A 22,435-nucleotide genomic window follows, 5' to 3' on the forward strand; every position below is an offset into this window, starting at 1 on the left:
CACACACAAACGTAGCCTATATAGTGCACAACTTAAATTTGTCAGCTTTGCAAGTTTAGCTAAGTAAACAAAGAGATTTGCGTGAGATAGTACAATGCAGATGGTGGGAAATTCTATACCCCCTCTTGATACAATCAATCCAGCCATTCTCCTTCTGCCTTTTCAGAATTTAGAGGTCTATCAATTAAAAACTTGGTAGCAGGGGCTAGCTCTCGATGGATTTCCAGTTTTTTTTTTCAGAACGCTTCAATAACCACTCATTCACATAAAGTGAATTTAGAGTTAGTAATTAATCTACCAAAAATCAGACGTAGAGAAAAGCCCCACATGACATATAATGTCCACACAGGCATTTTCCTAACAGTCATACAAGGAAGGAGCGCTAACCACTTCATTGGAAAGTATTGAAAAAAAATTAAAACTGACATTAAATAAAAGACGCATTCCATACATTAGGAGATAAGATGAATTGCGAAGTCCTACCATATCATTAACTTTGATTCACATGGTTTAAGTTGACGCATTTTTTATTCGTTCCATGACCTGAGTGTACTTGCTTGGTGGCTCTTTACTGGCCTCTGCTGGCGGCTGCGCTCCATGCCTTTTCTATAGTCAATGAATGACTAAGAAATATATCTCGTGATTACTTGAAAAAAACAGAAGGGGGAAGCAGACAGTCATGTGATTGAGAAGGAACGTCAGCTGACTTTTTTTATTTTGAAGGCACTTGAAGCGCCCGCTCCGGGACCTTGGGAAGCCGGCGGAGCAGCAGTAGCACGATTACACAAAGCGGTAAGCGGTTGGTTTAGGCTGGTAAAGCTGATTGTATGGGGGAAATATGAATATTAATGTTATTGAATTTAGTACATGTGCTCCCTTTTCTAGTTATTAGCAGAAGTGAGAATGGTTCGTGTGTTGACACATAAGTGCACGTGCTTATTTATTTCGAACTCGTTTAGTTAAACGTGAATGACAACTATTGTAGACACGCGTTTGCTGTTAATTTAGGTTAAAACGTACGGGTTCTGATCAGGGAGATAGCTGCAACACACTCGTTTGAACACAGTCACATCGCAATGGGTTGATCTCTTTAGCCTGAGATATGCAGACCGACTTCCCCCTTCTCAGTGAAACACTTCGACAAAAAGTTTTATCTTGTTCGTTAAATCTTGCACAATCATTCTCAATCCCACTTAATCCAGTTCAAGGTGACCATGGGGCTAAAGCCTATTCTGGCAGCACTGGGCACAAGGCAGGAAACTGCTGTAGAGAGGGTGCCAGTTTAGACTTGCCAGTTAATCAGACCTCGGTGTCTTTCAGATTCTGGGTTGAAAACTGGAGTACCATGACTAAAAACCCATAAAGACAAATGGAAAGAACTTGCATAGAATAAAGCCGTTTCTTTAAAAACGTATGACCCTAAGCACTGTGCTACCAGGCTGTTCCTCTGCATGGCAGTGGCATTAACCACTGTACTGCCCAAGCATATTATCTTTATTTAAAGTTTTCTTCAACCACTCCCCATATCCTGTCACAGCATAGTGCCTGACCAGGTTTGGTTTCTCCATTAACCAGGTTCTTTTTTTCTCTGGTGGAGATCTGTACATAGCGGGGATACAGACTTGTGTCACCACTTAATGCAGAGCCTGGTACACCAGCATACACATGCAATGAAGTGGGCACTGTCATGGATTTATGGAGGAGTCCATATAGCCGTAAAATAGTCCAGTGACAACAGAACCCATAACAAGAAAAATGGTGTAAAATGAATAAATGGTGAAGTTAGAAAATAGATTTATCAATTTTATTTTATTTAGTGCATTTCAGAGGAAGACCCTCCACAGGTTGCTGTAGAAACTGGAAAATGAATACAAGATAATAGAAAAGAATTTGGTTTGCAATGGGCTATGAATGAAATATAAATGGCTAGCTAACAACAGAAGGTGTGAAATAGATAGCTATAAGGTGTTTGGAGGAACGTTTTGGCAACTTTAATGCCAAATTTTAGGAAGCAAAAGAGAAGTTCTTCCTTTATTCCTGATTTGGGAGAGTCTGTGCTAAAAACGAAAATGAGTGTTTTCAGTGAGTATCCAAAATTTTAGAAAGTTTTGGAAGAGAATCGTGGGAAATGGGACAAATGTATAATGTTACACTAAAGTAATTAAATATGTGCAGAAAATCTGCATACAAAGCACCATTGAATATAGAAACTGGCACTATTGCTTGTGTAAAGATTAAGGGTATAACTAGAAATTTCAGGAAATGCATATTTGTAAATTTGGTTGAAACAAAGTAAATCATTGATGAATCTGTGTTTACCAGTGAAGGGAAAAACACAGTCCCTTTAAGATTATGTATATGGTCTCACATACCTTAAGAGAGTACCAGAGAGGAGTTGTCATTCAATAAACCTAGAGTGGTGATTCATATCTTCTGGAGAGTGACGATCTCTGCTCTGTTATCAAATTCATAAGGGATATTTCCCTAACATGGCTGTAGTCTTTTTCTATTAATGTATGGCCTGGTGGCTGATATCTCTTTCCAGTGTTCATTTTGTTGTTCTATCAGTTAGTACACCCATCTTACCTTGTAGCCCAGTTTAGAGTCTATGTGCATGCTTGAGTCTGCCCTGGCAACGCTGTGCATCCAAGGCAATGAACTTGGATGAGATACCAGTCCATCTTACTAATTGACATGTTTTTTGGAAAATAAAAGGAAAACTAGAATACCCTAAGGAAAACCCATACTGATGAGGGAAAATATGCACACTCTACATGGACAATGATTGGGTCTGGATTTAAAACCAGTATCCTGAAGCTGTGAGGCAGCAGTGGTAAATACTTCTCCACCAATTCAAAGACCTTGCTTTTTAATTAGTAGTTGTTAGATAACATTTTTTCTTTAATTACTGTTTGGATGACACATGCAACATTGTTTTAATTTTAGTTGCCAACTGTTCTTAATTTCAGGTAGTAACAAATCCATCCTTCAATGGGTATATAGCAGGAACCAGCCAGGAGTGCAACAGTAGTCTAGTAATCAGGGTGATCATTTGGTGTGATTATTCAAGGTTCAGAGATAAATTATAAAATACAGTGGAACCTCGGTTTGCGAGCATAATTCATTCTGGAAACGTGCTCGCAGTCCAAAGCACTGGTATATCAAAGTCAATTTCCTCATAAGAAATAATGGAAACTTAGATTCGTTCCACAAACCAAAACTATTCATATAAAAATGATTAATACAAAATATAAAGTAAAAATACATAAAACAAATTAACCTGCACTTTACCTTTGAAAAGAATCATGGCTGGTGTGAGTGAGTTTCTAAACTCTTGTGGGATTCCACCCAACGGGACGACACGCGGAAGAGCGTCCCAAAGCAATCGCAGTCTCCCAGCACTGTAGCAGAGACACACACACACACACACACACACACACACGAGAGAGAGACAGACAGACAGACAGACAGACAGGCGTGTGCACGCGAGAAGAACCATCAGCTCAGTTGTGATCACATGACGCTCAGCAGACAAAGTGTATCCATACTACTCGTATTGCAAGACCTCGCTCATTTATCAAGTCAAAATGTATTAAAAATTTTAGCTTGTCTTGCAAAACAATCGTAAACCAAGTTACTCATAAACCGAAGTTCCACTGTATATCCAAAAACATATTAAAAAATAAAAAAAAACACTTTAGAAAAATATTTATCAGCAGTGTTACATTAACAAATATAAGGTAGAAAGATATCAACATCAGGGAAAAACATATTTCAGTATCTCTTATGCATTGACTGCCAAAGCTTTAAAATGAGGTGCTTCTGAACAAGAAAGATGGGGCTTGTATGTTTGCTTTGTTTCCTCTTAATCGTGCCTATGATGAAAGGCAGAATGCCTTCTGGCATGTAATGGGCAAACCATGGCAGCGAGCTTTGCTGTTTGGGCAGTTGAAAGCTAAAAGACAGATGTTTGCATCTTGTCATCTGCATCACAGAGACAGATCATTGGGAATGTCAATAAAGACATGAAAGAGGGTATATGGAGCATGTTTAAGGCCATGTTTTGGTTCAGACAGTTGTTTTTATTGTTAATAGAAGCAGATGCATAGTGCAAATCCTATTTTCCTTGTTTCTAATAATGTTTCTGAAGATATCCAAAAGGAAGCAGAACTGCGTATAAATACATGCATTCTATGCATTACCAGAAAATATTATGCTGATTTACGAATAGTAAATGCTCTTTACAGTAACTAGTGCAGTTCCCGTTCTTTTTAAATGTATGATTTTTGTGAAGGAATCCCTGAGGGGCTTCATCTGATTTGTCATGTATCCCTTTCTACAAGTACAGTCAAGCTACTAGATACCAAATTGTTTCTTTTATGCTTATTTCAGTATGTGCCCATCGCAGCTGCACACATGCTGGAGGGTTTGATCAAGCATTCACAACTACCTAGAAGTAAGGCCCTAATTGCAGGTTAAATACATTTTACAAACAAATGAACAGACCACAAAGTTATGTCCTACAGTGTAATTTCCAAATCTTAACTTCAGTTACGTCAGTGCCTGTTCCTGTATGTCTCAAAATTTACATGTCCAAATATGTTTGGGGATCTTACAGTGTTAAAAGACATCTTCCTCACAAACTCCTCATTCACTGAATAAGCCAGAGTAAGCCGTTCAAACCCACTTCTACAAGGCCATGATTTTCCTTCTCCAGCAGGACTGTGTCACTGAACATGCTGTTATATGGAACCTACCATATCTGTGCAAAGTGCCGTGACTTACTTGGCCTTGCTTTGACTCGCATTTAGAGATTTAAAAGCCAATTCTATATTTAAGAACTATAATTCTGTTAATTAGATATCTATCTTATGTAAGCGTGCATTATTTGTTTTGTACACAGTTTTTTTCATTAGTATTTTTATCTTTTGTTATTTTTGTTCTTGTAACCATTTCTTTGATATCTTGTAAAGCACTTTGAGCTACATCCTTTGTATGAAAATGTGCTATAGAAATAAATGTTATTGCAGTAATTTTTTGTGATAGACCAAATCCCTCATTATCTACAGCAGAGACACATGATTTATCATTTTAAAAAAGATTGTAATCTGCTACTTCAGCCATTTTATGAGTCCCTAGAATGTTGCAAGAATCTTAAAATTGCTGTTATTTTATCTTGACTTGAATGCCTTTTGTGCCATCCACATGGGTAAACAGCATTTCTTGAAAGACTACCTTAATAGTTTGCATGTTAATTATTTTCATATTAAGTTAAGTGCTGAGTTATTAATTATGGTGTGTCGCAGATGGCTGGGGGGCGACCTCTCCTCAGGCCACGAGAGGGCAACCGCCCTGGTTGCTTTGGTGGCCACGGGTGCAGGGCTTTGAAGCTCAACCCTGTAGGGGCCCATGGTCACCGCCAGGGGGTGCCCCAAAGCTTTGGGGACCCTGGACCTCAGCACTTCCGCCACACCAGGAAGTGCCTGGGGGAAGAAGAGCAGGGACACACAGAGTGCTTCTGGGGATGCAGCCGGCACTTCTGCCACACTTGGGCGTGTTGGTGGAAGATTGCTGGGAAACACCTGGAGCACATCCGTGTGATTATAAAAGGGGCCGCCTTCCTTCATTCAGGGCTGGAGTCGGGTGAGGAGAGGACAAGAGCTAGGAGAAGAGAGTGGAGGCGGTCTGAAGAAGTGAGACAAAAGTGTGAGAGACCTGGACTTTGGGGAAAAGTGGGTTGTCTGGCACTTTATTATTGACTTTGTAAATATTGTAAATAAACGTGTGGTGGTGCTTAACATCATGTCTGCCTGTCTGTGTCTGAGGCTTGTTCCACAGGTGCTATAATATTGTAAAATTAATTTTGAAATGTGACAGAGTGCTATAAATCTAATGTTCGACTCAGTAGGTTACATGAAATATGAAGAACTTCCAGGTAATACTTCCTGATACAGGGTGACATGTTAGTACAGTAGTATAATAGTTAGTGTGGCTGCTGCCTTACAGTTTAAGGGAATGGGTTTGAATCATGGCCTTTACACTGTTTATGTAGTTTTTCCATTTTTATAAGAATTTCCTCCCACATCTCAGAAACATGTTCTCAGATTCATTAGTGACGGTTGGCTTCCCCTGTATAAGAATGGGCAGGAACTAAGTGGAACACCTCAATAATGACAGTACCACAATGCTTTAGTCAAAATGTGTTTGTTTTCTTTTAGCAGATTGTTAACATACAGTTGCTGCATTTAAATACAACAGATCATGCTGTAATGAAATCGCAATGAGGACTGATTGAGAGGTCATTTATGTTAGGTAGAATGCCTAGAGGGGGCTGGGTGGTCTCATGGCTTAGGAACCCCTGCATATTTTATTTTTTTCTCCAGCTGTCTGTAGATTTTTTGTGTTTTCTGTTCTCTCTGGCCATCGGACCTTACTTTTACTCTATGTTAATTTGTGTTCCCTAATTCTATTTTCTTATTTATTTTGTCTTTTTTATCTTTCTTCATTATGTAAAGCACTTTGAGCTACATCATTTGTATGAAAATGTGCTATATAAATAAATGTTGTTGTTGCTACAGAAATGCCAACAATAATCTTGCACAAATTAATAAAAAATGGTTTACATGGTATATCTATTCTCATTAAAAAGGGAAAAGAGATTTTAGTGCATTAATGTACGAATTTTAGCAGGAGTACATCTTCTTATAATAAATTCTAAAATGAAATTCACAAGCTCAAAATGCAAGTAAATATTGATACTTATTGACAATGATAAAATATTATAATGAAAAGTATAATAGATTTGACTTTTTTCTCCTGTCATCTTTAGTTTTCAGTTTTCCTTGATGGAGTGTAGCTTGACTGAGATATTCCTGATCTGTCTGCCAGTTCCCTGAGAATTGAAAACCAAAACATTTCTTCAGGATGAATACATAGCATTGTTCCTTTTGAAATGGAACTAAAACAGAGTATGTACATCATATTACATTCATATTGAGGTGTAATACATTTCACAATAATGGCTCAGTGATATGAACATTTAGGCATACAAGTCATCATTTAGTTGGTGTGACTGCATTTCCCTACTTGATCAAGGGTGTTGTCATTTCTCAGTTCCACTGAAATGTCGCATATGCATGGGTCAGAGTTGCCATATATATAAGTAAGCTTTTGCATCATCCATCCATCCATCCATTATCCAACCCGCTATATCCTAACTACAGGGTGGTCCAGATCTAATTATGCAGATCCAGATCGTCTGGATGACTTTGATTTATGCAGAGACGATTCCAGTTCGGTGCGAAGATGATTCTTCATGTTGTCAATTCGCATGCTTCTTGATGGTCTGGGATTTTTCGGGTGATTTTCTATGTAATAAACTTAATAAGTTATAGCGTAATTAAAATTGAATAATTATGTCTGGACCACCCTATACAGTCAAGATATTTGTGTGGGAAGTTGGGTACACACATTTCAAGCTTTCTTTGTGTGCATGCAGTCTTTATAAATGAGGCCCCTGGCACCTATCCCTGCAGTTCTGGAACATAACCTGGACAGAGTTCTACTCCACTATACGGTACACTCTTACATAAACCCAAAGTCACTTATACTACTGTAGAGTTTCCTGCTACACAATTACCAATTATAACAGAAAATGCTCAAATCCACTTAATCTAATTAAGGATAATGGGGGGGACAGAGTCTGTCTTGGTAGCATCTGTTGTAAAGTAGGAAACAGCCTCTGGCTTTGCAGTTTCTACTTGCACAACAGCATACATTCCCATTCATAGAGCGGCTAGGTTAGAATTAATAATTAACCCTAACCTGAATGTCCTGAAAATGATGAAAATATTATTTAAAGTTTAACGTAAAATGATCATTGTTGTAATAATAATAATAATAATAATTACTTTACATTTATGTAGCACATTTCTCACTACTCATAGAACTTCCACGCAGGGAGGACCTGGGATAATTTTTGGAAAATGAATTTTATTATATGTAGCATTTGAGTCTGACTAAATATTAACTATACTATGTCATCAGTCAGGACATTACTGTTAATAATCAAACTAAGCAATTTTAGAAATGTATTAATCTGTTCACTTAATATTTGCTAAAATAGTTGTCACAGTTGTCTCTCTATTATAAAAAAAATTCCTGGAAAGGAAAAGCAGGGTGACAAGATGTGATCATCTCGGAAGACACTTAAAAGACCCGCAAGACGCAAAAAATATCAAATAAGAGAGCAGAGCCAGCAAAACACTCAGTTGTGTAAAGGCACGTAGCACACACAGATCGTGTGCTCTCAGCACATATAAAGTGTTATAAGGACAATACATTCTGGATGAAACGTCAATGACTAAGCAAAGAAGAAAGAGCAGCGTGGAGAAAAGAGACCCAAAAGTGTTGCAGAGAAAAAAAGGCAGATAAGAGATTATCAAAGCAGTGGAATTTGAAAGACTCAAACAAACGATGGCGTGATACACATGCAGAGAAAGGTAAAGAATATGAAAGCAGTAAAATTCAAAAGTATTGTAGCATCCCAGCCAGGTTGAAGCCTTTTTTGTTTTAAGTGACTGTTAGGTCTGATTGAGGGAGGGCGGAGTACAGCATGGAAGACTGATAGCAGGGTATTGATTGATGTGGTGGGGGGGGAAGAGACCCAGGGGATGAGGGGTTGGAGAGGGTGCTAGAAAGTTGTGTTTGGGGTTACAAAGTCAGCAATTGTTCAAGTAAAACTTTTGTGACACTTTATTACGTCAGTCGCTACAGTATCAAAAAGAGATAGAAAAGATCGCATTACCGAAAAACAAAAGGAAATTAATCATCAGGACCAGGTTTAATTGAAAATATAGCAGAAAAAAGCGAGGTCAGAAATAAAAGGCAAAGAGCAGAAAAAAAAAAAGTCTTTTCACCTTCGCATCATTCAACGCACAAAACATAGATTTACACAATAATGGGCCATATGCTATGAGAATCTGTTGTCCCACAACAGTTAAAGCAACGAAAAGTTTAATTTCAAAGAAAACACAATTCGGTCAGTTGTACAGTATATTTATGATCATGGAGAAGCGATCACAACGCGAGCAGCAGAGACACAAAGTGGCAAAAAGGACAGCGGCTGTACAGGCTTTAAAATGATCAACGCTGCCCTCCCTTCACAACGTGAGCAGCGTTATACGTCCTGCGAGAAAGAGATTTAACCACACCCGGGGCCGGAAATAAAGGACAAGTATTGTTTTTACAATGTCACGCGAGACAAGGCAGTGAGCCATCATTTAAAACAAGTTCACGGACATCTAACATAGCAGTTGTTGGATTGCTTATGGCAGACACGTATCATGTGCACTCAGCTCTTAAAACAAAAACATGCGACAAGCAGAACAGGCAGCTTGCCAGCAGCAGAAAGACAGCAGATGATCCAACGGCATCTCCTTCGTGTGTGTTCAGCTGACCCCCCCCCTCCACGACGCAAGCAGCGTTATATGTCCTGTGAGAAAGAGATGCTACCACGCCTGGGGCCAGAAATAAAGGACAAGTATTGTTTTTAGAAAAGTTTTCAAAGTAAAAGTGAAAATAATGCACATGTAACAATTCCCATGAAAATAACAATCTCTTTAAACTGTTTATCCGGTAAACCAAACACGGGGGTTTGGCGAGTGAAGCGAGCACGGGGCGGAGCTCCCTAGCAATTTATAATAATTCTGAAACTGTTTTTATATGCTGTGCTGTCTGGATGCCCCTAATATTAATTCTTTTGGACTGTCAGCTTCTTTCCTCATCATATCTAACAATTCATTGACCAGTTTGGTGTTTCACTTACATTCCTTTGCTAAAGCATTTATCCATTCATTGATGCACTATTTAACCATTTTAACCCAGTTCAGGATGGAAAGGCTGGAGCCTGTCTTAACAACACTGCACACAAGGCAAGAACCAGTCCTGAAAAGGACATCTGTCCATCAATGGGCACATACTAACACACACCCTTTGAACAGTTTAGAATGGCCTGTTAACCAAACAAGATGTCCACTGAGTGAAAACCACAGAAAGGTTTTCTTGTACATATAATGTAGGTGTAATTTGCAAACTCCATGCAGACAGCAGCCAGGCTGGAATTTGAACACTGGAGTTTAGAGCTGTGAGGCAGTGGTGCTAACCTTTGTACCATATTTTAGTTTATATTTTAAAAAAATCAAATCCAGCCTATATTTAAATTGTTGTTGTGTTACTTTGTACACTTTACACAGAATAGCTGTCATTTTTTGCACATACTTAAAAACCTTGTCATTATTTAATACTCATACCCTTCCATGTACACCATAAGAGAGCAATATGGCCTTGACCATTATCTTTTAAATAAACAAGTTTGTTTATTTAATTTATGGTTGATTGCTTTAAACCATTTTGAGTGCATTATGTTTATGCTTCATTTCTTTCTGTAGACTTTATGTATAATTTTTCTGACAGATATCGTTTTTAGGGTAGTCAGGCTTTGACCCTGTTTAGTGCACTTGTCAGTTCAGTGCAGTTTCAATTTGAAATGAAGTTAAAAATACATGCACACAAAATGCTCTATAATTTTATCCTGATGTAACTAAAGTATAGCATTTTAAAGCACCCCAATACATTTAACACTTGTGACCAGACTGGACAATTTATGCCTCTTTGAGCCACAAAGTGGGTTGGCTTTTTGTCAAAATATAACTGTTGTTTTATTTATAGGACTTGCTTTGTTTTTGGCTTAGAGACCTGGATAGATTTTTTATATAGTACCATATGTGGTATGATTTGGAATGAAACAACACATGTAATTCAGTTGCTTTCTTTAGAAGCAAAATATTTACTTGAATAGTTTTGTGTAAAATGAAGAATATGATTTGGGGTTGTTGGTTTCACATTGGAGATTTTTTTTTTTTTTATAAATGTATAATTTAATGTACTTGTCAGAGAATGACTAAACTTCAGTTTCACATTAGGATTTTGTCTAAAGTGATTGCAAATAATTTTGTCCAGTTTTTGTTTATAAAAAAAAAACAAACAAACACTGGGGACTTCCAGAAAGATTAATCTTGCGGGAAAAATATTCCCAGGGCAACTGAAAAATATTTGTCTGTAAATTATAAGAAGGGATATTCTGATCAGGTTTTAAGGCTGATACCGATAGCCAATTTCATGTTAGAAGATCACATGATTCTGATAATGATTCCAGTTTTTTCCTATCCCTTTAAAAAACTTTTTACATTAAGCTCCTGCATAGCCAGATGCATAGAAGGCTTATGTCTTATATTGAAGTGCATTTTCATAAACTATAGACCACAGGTGTCAACTCTTCATTTTTTTTATTAACAAAATGAAATGTTGTAGGCTTATTGTTCAGCGACCATAAAAATACTAAAATAAATAAACTTTCCTTAAATTACATACTAATAAAATATGTACAAAAATATGTACCCATAATGCATATGGCATAATAGAAAATAAAATACAAGCTGTCATATTGTTTAATTTTTTTCTTAATGTATCTGTCTTAATTTAAAAAGAAGGTAGTTTTCACCATTGCTCTTTCTTTTTCTATATATTTATTTATCAATTAATTGAGATTGGGAATTCAACACATCTTAAATGTAAATGTACATGCGCTATAGGTTTTAATCATTTTAAATCATTAATTGAACTACAGCTTTTTTGCTGCTAAAATATACATTTACTATATTTATACTGGTGTGTTTTTTTATTATATATTTTTATTTTAAATATGGATTACAATTTTAATTATCTAGTACTTGTTTCTTACCAAAACTTATGCTGTATGGCACACCGCAACAAATAATAAACACAGCCCAATTTTTTAAAAAAGCTGCATATGTAACAAGTGTTCAGAAATAGTTTATCAAGAAGACCCAAGACTAACATAATTAACAGGTTTATGAGTAAAAGATACATTTGCTGTTAAGCTAACAAGCCTATTGTTTACTAAGAAGTAATTTAAAATTCTTTTTTATCTATTTTTTTTTTTCCAATTAAAAATGTAAGCTGTTACACTTAAAACAAGGCCACAGTCCAAACTGAAACTAAAAAGGACTGAATTCATTGAAGTAGCTTTTCTTCTCATTTGTCTAAGTGCACAGGAGGACAACTCCTCCAATTTCTTTTTCTCAGCTGAGTTTATTACTCCATCTTCTTTAACATAAAAGGCTAATATTCCAATAACCTCTTGCTCTCGGCTATATGGAAAAGTCTGCACTGTTAAAACAATCAAGTCTTTTTTAGAGAAAATTGGCTGATTGAGATTGGCCGTCGATCAATCTGAGAATCCGTAATATTAAGTGGCTACTTTTATGAGATACACCTGCTCTTGACGTGTAACTGACTGTTCACTTAGGAACAGCATCATATGTTCAGAAAATGCTATTTAAATCAAGTAGGAAGGTGCCACGGAAAGGAGTGTGTGTTGGTACATTTCATAGGGAGAATGAGTGAGATTAAAGGTTAAGTGTAATTGAATGGGTCATGGTATTGGATTCTACTCATTATCTGGTGTATGTCTTCATCTGTGAACGTGCCTTTTCTGAATGGTAATCCTCCACATACCTAGAAAAGTTCTGCAGTGGTTTCAGGAACATCATACACTGTGTGGTTTTTAGAAACTGTGGTCAAACAACTACTCACACTTCATTATAGAGTCCCCAGTCGTATATGTGCTTAAACTGTACGAGCACGTTAGGTCCCATGGACATGCCACAACATGACTGCTCAGACAATATGTGTACATGGCCTTGACGGTCAGTTTTATCCAATGAAATTTTACAATACAGCTTTACCCATTCAAAAAACAATATTGCCATTGGCTTCTCAAAATGTCTACTAAAAAAAGAGCTGCATCACTGACTATTTCTTTAATGTGCTCTGAAAACTACAAAGAAAAGAAAAAGACATATCTGGACACATGGGATGTTGGGAAATCGCGGACAATGCAGTCTGTCTATTTTACAGAGAGAACTGGAGGTGCATATTCTGCGTAATTTACCATTATGAGTTTTTATTTCAGGTTTTTCCAGTAAATGTTTCCTAAGATACTATTGTTATTGGCCATTTAGTTGTATGTGTGTTGGTACGGTATATGATAGATACAGCGACAATACCCAATGAACAATTTCCAGCCATTATATGTCATATCGCCATGTGTTTTGTTGCCAGAGCTATGAACTTGGTTTCCATACTTTCTGATCACGCTGATGTGTACTCTCTGCAGTATGCCTGTTGTTATTATTGTTGCCGCATGTACAATGACTGTGGTTGCTGCACAATGAATTATGGGAAATTTGATGGCAACATCAGAAAATTGTTTCATGAGACTGCTCAAACTACAAGACAAGCTTACTGAAATTTCTGACATGACAGACATTCTCATGATTGTATGACACCTCAGTCAGGTATCATAACCCCTCTCTTACTGTATGTAAAATGACAACTGATAAAGATGAAATTTATGCTGACATCCATCCATCCATTATCCAACCTGCTATATCCTAACTACAGGGTCACGGGGGTCTGCTGGAGCCAATCCCAGCCAACACCGGGTGCAAGGCAGGAAACAAACCCCAGGCAGGGCACCAGCCCACCGCAGTTGAGCTGACATGTTTTTCATTTTTCATAGTCATTCCTTCACTTTTAAAAGTCACCAAAGCATTACTTTGTGGGGCTGGGAAGGTTTGACTCTGCAGTTTCAACAGTGGCTTGTTTCTGACTAATTCCATCTCCTGATTTGAATTTTACATTTAACTGCTATCAGCTTCTGCAGTCAGTATCCAAACAACATGGAGCAGGATGGCAAAGGAGAAGAGAACACACAAACACATTTTCAGACCTGAATTAACATTACAGGATTTGGGGCTAGAGCTTATCTTGGTAGCATTGGGCAAGAACCAACCAAACATATTCACATTCACCCAAATTACAGTTGTCAATTGAAGTCACCAGGTATATTTTTAGGTTGTGTAAGTACCAGAGTCAAAATGAAGAATCCTCTTGCAAAGAAAGAGATTATGTAAACTTTATACAAGCAGTAACCAGATGCAGTATTTGAACCAAGGACATTGGATCTGGGGGGCACCAGTTGTACCATTGTATTGCCTTGTAGACAAGTGCCAGCTACTGAATACAGATAGCAGACTGACACCAATTAAGCATAATGAATTTAATTTGAAAACACTGGCATGTTACTTTTTTAGTGACAGTGGTTGTTTTTAGTGGGAATATTAAATCAGACAAGTGAAAGTTGAACAATTAAACACTAATGTTATGTTTCCAAATGTGATGCTAATATTTAGTCCAGTTTTCATAACTGGAAAGTCTAGCATATGCATAGGTGCAAGGGATCCCAAATACCTGAACTGGCTGGATTTGATCAAGTCCTGGCCACCAATAGTGATGGTGCCATCATCTGTTTGTGGGCCACATTCCATGTACGCTGTCTTCTTGATGTTTAGCTGAATTCCATTTTTGTCAAGTGGCGTTTTTCACTGCTACACTTGCCGCTCCAGATCTTGCCGTGTCTCCTTTCAGAGGAAGATGTTGTTGGCATATAGGAGCATCCACGGGTGATGTCTTGATTAAGGCGGACGTCGAGGATCTATATTACTAAACGAAGGTTGTATATATGCATGGATGCCAGAGGCCAGAAGCACCGAAAGCGCACGCGCACAGCGCCTCAGTGCCCTAGAGTCAAACCCAGCGGCTTCCCAGAGTCAGTAGGTGGTGCCCAAAGAACACAACACAACCTGTAAACTAAAGTTCAGGTTTACAATACAACCGACGCTGGAACGCGAATGTGCACACCACCACATATACAACCTTCGTTTAGTAATGTTTGTATATATGCATGGATGACAGAGGCCAGAAGCAAGCTGTGCACAATACAACCGCCGCCCGAACGTGAACATGCATATCACAGCATATACAACCTTCGTTTAGTAATGTAGATCTCCAAGCCAGGATCAGAGGCCAGAAGCGAGCCGTACACAATACAACCGCCACCCGAAGGCGAACACGTACACCACCGCATATACAACCTATTGACATTGACCAGTCAAATAACCAAGTGATTGGATTGCTTTCTGGAGAAAGCCACGTCTTTCTAAGTACTGACAGTGTTGATTCTGAACACGAAACTGAGCATTTTAATTTCCCATTACAATATTTAAACACTATTAACCAGGCCTGATTACCACAACACAATCTTAACCTTAAAGTAGGGACAATAGTCATGCTATTAAGAAACCTTAATACTAAACAAGGTTTATGCAGTGGTACACGGTTGGTCGTGAACAGCATGAGAGAAAATGTTATTGAGGCACAAGTGCTTACGGGATCCCAAACTGACAATCGTGTTTTGATTCCCAAAATTGACCTTACAAGTTCTGACCTGCAATTACCTTTTAAACTTAAACGACACCAATTTCCCATTAAGGCTGTATTTGCCATGATGATCAACAAATCCCAAGGACAAAGTAGGGATTTACCTATCTGAGCCTGTATTTGGACATGGACAACTTTATGTTGCCTTTTCAAGAATCCGGCATTCATGTGACGTTAAAGTGAAGGTTTTAACTACTCCATACCAGGGAGAACTGATTCAACGACAGGAAATCATCTTTAACAAAAATGTTGTTTATTGGAAATTTTTGATTAACTATTTTGAATTTATTATTTTATGATTTTTTTGTTTCCAGTTTACTTCATTTAAACCTTTGCACTCCGATATTTTTTTTACTTATGAGTTCAACAACTCAAAAACATTTTGGACTTAAATGATATAACAATTAAATTTCAATTTTAGTTTTAATAAATTAGTTAATTTTAGTACAAATATATTTATTTAATTAAATGAAAACTTTCCAGGGACGCTCCCACCCTCCATGATTTTTCATCCCTCCAAAGAGCGGAGGGAACAGAAAGTGATTGCCATTGTTGGATTTGCGATTCTTTACAGAATCGTGGGTTTACTGATCCACTCTAATATCTTCATGGAATGGCACAACAGGCTAATTTAAACGCATTCGGTGAAGTCCCCCTTTCCCTTTCAGATCAGAACTGTGATGCTTCTCATCCAGCTTTGAGGAACTACACCACCTTCGTTGATCTTGTTAAAAAGCACCACGAGGATTCCAATACCACAACTTCCAAGCAGTCTCCAGGAGTATTGTTGGGTCTTATATCCTTTCCATGCTTCATTTTGTGGATAGCAGAGGTGATTTCTTGGATACAGGAATGTATTTGGTTAATTTACTAACTTGACTTCCATCCACCTATTTTTTGAGCCCACTTAACTTTGTTTAGGAGTTATGTGAGCCTATCCTTCAATCACTGGGCACAATGGAGGGTGCCAACCCTTGCATGATGTGCCAGCTCATTGAAGAAAACATATCTTTGTACCAGAAAAAAATAGGTTTGCCATTCACCTTAACTTGTATGTTTTTCGGAAAAAACAGGAATATCTGGAGAAAAATCATACAGACACAGTGCAGTCTCCACACAGACAATGACTGAGTCAGTACTGAACCTATTTTCATTGAGCTGTGAGGTGGCATCTCACTGATCATACCGCGTGCATTTTTTTTTAACATAATCTAACATGTAGTACAGTATGTTCTTTATTTAACTTACAACTGAAACAGTGTGTTTAGCTTCCATTTGTAGTATAGCAAGTATGTCTCATTATGGTTATAGAGTTAGAAAGTTATGGAAATTAATGGCTGCCGATCACTATAGGGTATGTTTCTTGTTAATTCTAAGAACAAGATAAACTTTCAGCTTATATCACACTCTGTTCTTTATCTAATACTAATTAAAGTTGCAGTTTACACTATAACAACTCTCATTATTTACCTTACAGTGATTAGGCTTTTTCAGGAGTTAATCATATTTTGATCATAATGTGTATTTTACTTTTATAGATTATTAAGCTAGGTCTGGGAATCAATTAACCCTCTTAGTGTTAGACTTGAGTGTCACTCAGGCTGTAAAAACAGTGCTAAAAGTGTCAGTCCCAAGTGTCACTCGGGCAACGGTATAGACACATCTTAAGTAAAACCTGAGGTTTACTCAGGCTGTAAAAGTGCCAATAGCGTTAGTGCCGAGTATTACTTGGGCAACAGTATAGGCATGTCTTTTGTAAGTGTCAGGCTCAAGCGTTGCTTGGGCAACAGTGTAGATGCATATTCTCCCAGCCTCAGAATGGCATCTCATAAGACACGCTATCATCAGCAGTGATAACGAAGCGAGTCTGTCATGAGGCAGTGAAATTGAAATGGTCTTTTAAACCAAAAGTGATTCTAGGAATCTGAAAGTGATATTCATGTCACTCATACATGTGCAGTGTGCTGTTCATATTATTATTAATATTATTTATTATTATTATTTGTGTCATTATTATACTTTCTACACTTCTTCTTTGGTCCTGGGTATGACGTTAAACTGCATCTGGCCCTACAAGCGGTCCTCCAACTTGTAGGGAAATCATGGGGGTCGGTGGCAGGATTAGCACTTCGGCCACCATAAAAAAAACTTCACAAAACTCAGAGACTACCGAAAGGACTCCTTTTTGCTCTTCGCGGGAGTTGCTCTGCTGCAGCCGCCCATAGGAAAGCTGCTCGCATCATGAAGGGGATGGGGGATAGCCCTCGGGAGCCCTATCCCCAAAAGAGTCAAAACTGTTGGAGAGCCAGTAGGGTCAGGTCTGTTGGGGATCGGAACTGGTGTGGTGCTGAGGCGTCACCTGCTGCACAGCAGCACTCGGGTCCCAGTTTGAGGCGGCCCATAGAGGTGGGCGCATGAAATGTCTTTTCTCTCTGGCAAGATGATCATCTTCCTCTGCTGTTGGAGGAGCTGCGTAAACTCCGCATTTCAGTGGCAGCACTCTCTGAGGTGCGCAGACCGGGGACTGGCCAGATCTCTGTAGGTGGATACACCTTTTATTGGTCTGGTTGGTCTGATGGCTGTCATACTCGGAGTGGCTGTTGCTGTAGCAAATTGGCTTCTTCCAATGGTGTTTGATGTCACTTCTTTCAATGAGCGTATTATGGGACTCCGATAATGGCACTCGCGGTGAGTGATATCTCGGTGAGGGAGACATTTTATTCGCAGCTTTGCTTGGTGGTTGATGGGTGCCCACAAGGTGACACTCCTCTGGTCATGGGCAACTTCAATGTAGCCACTGACACTGACAGGGCTGGCTATGAGGATTGTCTCGGTCCCCATGGGTCTGGTGACCGTGGTGAAAGTGGCTCCATGTTCCTTGACTTTGCAAAGGGTCGGGGGCTGCGAATCGCTGGATCCTGGTTCCAGTGCCCTCAACCGCATCGTTGGACTTGGTACTCCAATACTGGTGGTGCGGTGAAGGAGATCGATCACATCCTCATGGGCAGACGCTGGAGTTCTCTTGCAAAACTGCAGGGTCTGCAGAAGTGCCCAGTTTGTGAATTCTGACCACAGACATGTTGTTGCTACTCTTATGATCCAGCTTAGGTCCAGTAAGTTACCACCTACTAGGAAAATTGCGCCTGGACTTGGCCAGACTGCAAGACCAGGCTGTTTCTAATCAGTTTGTGTGAGGAACTTTCAGATTTGGGTACGACTGCCAATCCTAATTTGATGTGGGAGACCTTCTGTGACAAGACCATGAAGGTTGCTGAGGGTTGTGTTGGTGTTACCGGTGTTCCCAGAAGGAGGAACAGCAGGGCACCCTGCATATCATTGAGAGGAGTCGCAGCGCATGGCTCAATGGCAACTCTGGTCTGTACCGGGAACTGAGAAGGACGGCTGCGAGGGCTCTGAGGGCAAATAAAGAGGCATTTGTTAGAGGAATCTGTGAGCAAGTGACACACCATCTGTGGTCTAGCAACCCACATCCTGCTTACAGAGGAATCAAAGCATTACGCACATCTGAATCTGTTTGTTAGAGAGTTGCAGTCAGGGCAGCTGATGGATCGGTCCTTATGGATGACACTGCAGTTGTGACCCGCTGGACTGGCTACTTTGAGCAGTTGTTCAAAGCTGATCCTCCGGCTAGTTCGTTGGATATCTCTGGGTCCACGGTTCTTGAGGCTGACCCTCCAATTAGTTCGGAACCACCCAATCTTACTGAGATTGCACAGGTGGTGAACCAGCTGAGGGGGGAAAGGCTGCAGGGATCTGTGTCATCCGGGGTGAACTTCTCCAGGATGGTGGTAAGGCTGTCCTCCTGGCATTGCAAGCAATCTTTGCTTCCATTTGGGAGACTGGCATCATCCCAACTGACTGGAAAATGGGACTTGTCATTCCTATCTGGAAAGGGAAGGGTGATCGCCTGGATTGCAGCAACTACAGGGGGATAACACTGCTCTCGGTGCCAGGTAAAGTCCTTGCTAGGGTCGTCCTCAATAGGGTCCGTGATCACTTGCTCACCTACCAGCGACCGGAACAGTCTGGTTTTATGCCTAAGAAGTCTACCATCGACTGCATCCTGACACTGAGGGTTCTGATAGAGTGCAAAAGCGAATATTGGCAGAGTTTCTTTGCAGCCTTTGTCGATTTTTGCAAAGCGTTCGAATCAGTTGATCGAGCTGCCCTCTGGGACATCTTGAGGGTTCGCGGGATCCCCTCTAGGTTGCTGGATATCATGGCTTGCCTGTACACTGGTACTGTGAGTGCTGTGCAGAGTGGAGGCAGGACCTCTGCGTTTTTCCCAGTTGATTCTGGGGTTCATCAGGGGTGTGTTGTTGCTCCTACTCTGTTCAGTGTTTGTATGGACTGGGTGTTGGGCAAGGTCGTGGGGTCCACCGGCTGTGGGGCATCTGTTGGTGAAGAAAGATTCACAGATCTTGACTTTGCTGATGATGCCGTGATCTTCGCGGAGTCAGTGGAGGCTCTGATCGGGGCGCTTGAGAGACTGATTGAGGAGTCTGAATGTCTGGGCTTGCGAGTGTCCTGAATAAAAACCAAGATCCAGGCCTTTAATGACCTCTTGGGCACAGCCATCAGCAGTGCGTCTGTTTGCGGAGAGAGTGTCGACCTTGTTGAGAGGTTTACTTACCCTGGCAGTGACGTTCATGTCTCTGGTGACTCTTCCTGTGTAGTCAGTAGACGGATTGGGAGAGCATGGGGGGTCATGAGGTCGCTGGAAAGAGGTGTGTGACGCTCCCAATATCTATGCAAAAGGACGAAGGTCCAAGTCTTTAGAGTTTTGGTGCTTTCTGTCCTACTATATAGTTGTGAGACATGACGCTATCCAGTGACCTGAGATGAAGGCTGGACTCCTTTGGTACTGTGTCCCTCCAGAAAGTCCTTGGGTACCGTTGGTTTGACTTTGTGTCGAATGAGTGGTTGCTCATGGAGTCCCGAATGAGGCACATTACCTGCATTGTGAGGGAGCGTCAGTTACGGCACTACTGCCATGTGGTGCGTTTCCCCAAGGGTGATCCGGCTCATAAGATCCTCATTGTTGGGGACCCAAGTGGCTGGACCAGGCCAAGTGGTCGCCCATGTAACACCTGGCTGCGGCAGATAGAGGGTCATTTCCGGAGGGTAGGACTGGACCGCATGTCTGCCTCGGGGGTTGCCAACCGGGATCCTGAGCTGTTTTGACGTGTAGTGGATGCGGCAACACACTGTACCAGTGCATGCTCCCCAAGTTGACTTGACTTGCTACACTTCTGATTTTGTACTTTTAGTGTTTTGCATATTTTACAGTAGAAAGATGTTTAATGAAAATGTCATTTTTAAGCCAAAAAAATGCAATGGTTTTTACATGTGTTTTTGACAAAAATGTAACACTAAGGGAGGTTAAATAAATAACTAATTAATTGCATAAATGTACATAATTAATCACAATTAATTGCATTTAACATTAAAATGTAATTATAAAATGAATACATAATTCATAAAATAAATATACACTGAATCACAAAATTAATGTAGAATCAGCACAGATGAATAAAAAAAAACCGAATGGCATATTTTAAACTTAAAACAATGATCTTAAACCTGAACTTTTAACAAAATACTACTTAAGCAAGTACAACCTGAATTTGAATGCCTTTCTGAAAGGCAAGTTGAAAAGAAGGCAAAAAGAAAATAAGGTCAATGTATTTATTCTTAAATTGGCATAATATATGAGATACAGACTTGTAAAAAGTAGTAGTTTTACATAGTAAAAAAACTATTAAAATGACTGTTGACTTTGAATACACTACTGAAGACTGATTTAATTGAAATAATATGAATCTCTTAAATTAAAATACATTAAAACTTGTGTTAAAACTCCGAAAATACTATCCTCAATTGTTCATCACCACCAATGACTTGTTAATTATACATTATATATTTTTCAACTGGTGCGCTGTGGAAATGACAGCGTAGTGCCCCTGGGTCCTGACCTAAGAGAGACACGCTCATCAGGTGGTTCAGACCTGTCTGAGGAGGATGGGACTACTTGGAGAAGCCGACATAAAAACAACTCTGTGATCACCATTTTGCAGATACAGCACTTAGAGAGGACTTTAGCAGCCAGGAGGCGTGTTGGGAGTCCATCTGCCTGGATGCGTGTTTCCTTGCGACTTTAGTTGCCTCTGACCCTGGGTCAGTGGAGTGAGGCAGAGAAATTGTATGAGTAGGCAAAGGGATGAGGCAGCTGGGAAATTTGTCCAAAGCGCTCACTAAGTGCTGTATCTGCAAACGGCAATCTCCAAGCTGCTTTTTGTGATGACCCCCACGGACAATTTACCGTGTCTAAGAGATTTAATACTTTCTTTGATTTTTACTTTTTTTTTCCCCATGTTTTCTCAAAATCCACTCTGCTTTAATTTGACATTCATTTGCACACTGCTGGGATGTAAATGAATGTGAGAGGACTCTGGTGGATCTATCATAGTGGGCTCTCAGTTCGGTTATTTTACGTGAAATCACTTCAGACTGCCATGGGTATATTTGTGCAAAAGATCTGTGCTTTCTGTCATAGTGGCGCTTCACATTGCTAATTTTTACAAAAGCCACAGTTTTAGAACACATAAGACAAACTGGTTTTTAATTACCTACAGGAAGGTCAAGCCATTTGCATGTAACAATCCCATTGATTTGCTTTCAGTTGAGTGACACAAATAGATGGCCACACCTCAAGAAGGAAAAAAAAGAAAGAAAATTGCTGCAGGAATGTTTACCAGTCATTCACATTCATTTATCAGAAATGCATCACGATCCGGATAGTGCTGTCACTCGGTCCAAGTTCGTCATTTAGTGATGCCTGTACTAGAGACTTATTTTGGTTTTAGTGCCACTCAAAGATAACTTATTTAGTACTTATGTTATATGACATTGATTTGATCTTCTTACAGAAACATGAAAAAAAGCATTATTTTTACCTTTGCAACTTTTTTTGAGCACTGCACCAGGACGA

General features: G+C 39.5%; 1 protein-coding gene across 2 annotated transcripts in view; it reads left to right on the forward strand.

Moving 5' to 3' along the window:
• Positions 1 to 691: 691 nt before the first annotated feature.
• Positions 692 to 22,435, forward strand: part of cpvl (carboxypeptidase vitellogenic like) — a 134,088-nt gene continuing 112,344 nt past the window's right edge. For both annotated transcript variants that reach the window (XM_039736431.1, XM_039736432.1), the window contains exon 1: positions 692 to 792. The gene's annotated coding sequence lies outside the window, so the exon portion shown is untranslated. The remainder of the gene's footprint in view (positions 793 to 22,435) is intronic.

This window comes from Polypterus senegalus, chromosome 15, assembly GCF_016835505.1.
Source record: "Polypterus senegalus isolate Bchr_013 chromosome 15, ASM1683550v1, whole genome shotgun sequence".
Lineage (NCBI taxonomy): Eukaryota > Metazoa > Chordata > Cladistia > Polypteriformes > Polypteridae > Polypterus > Polypterus senegalus.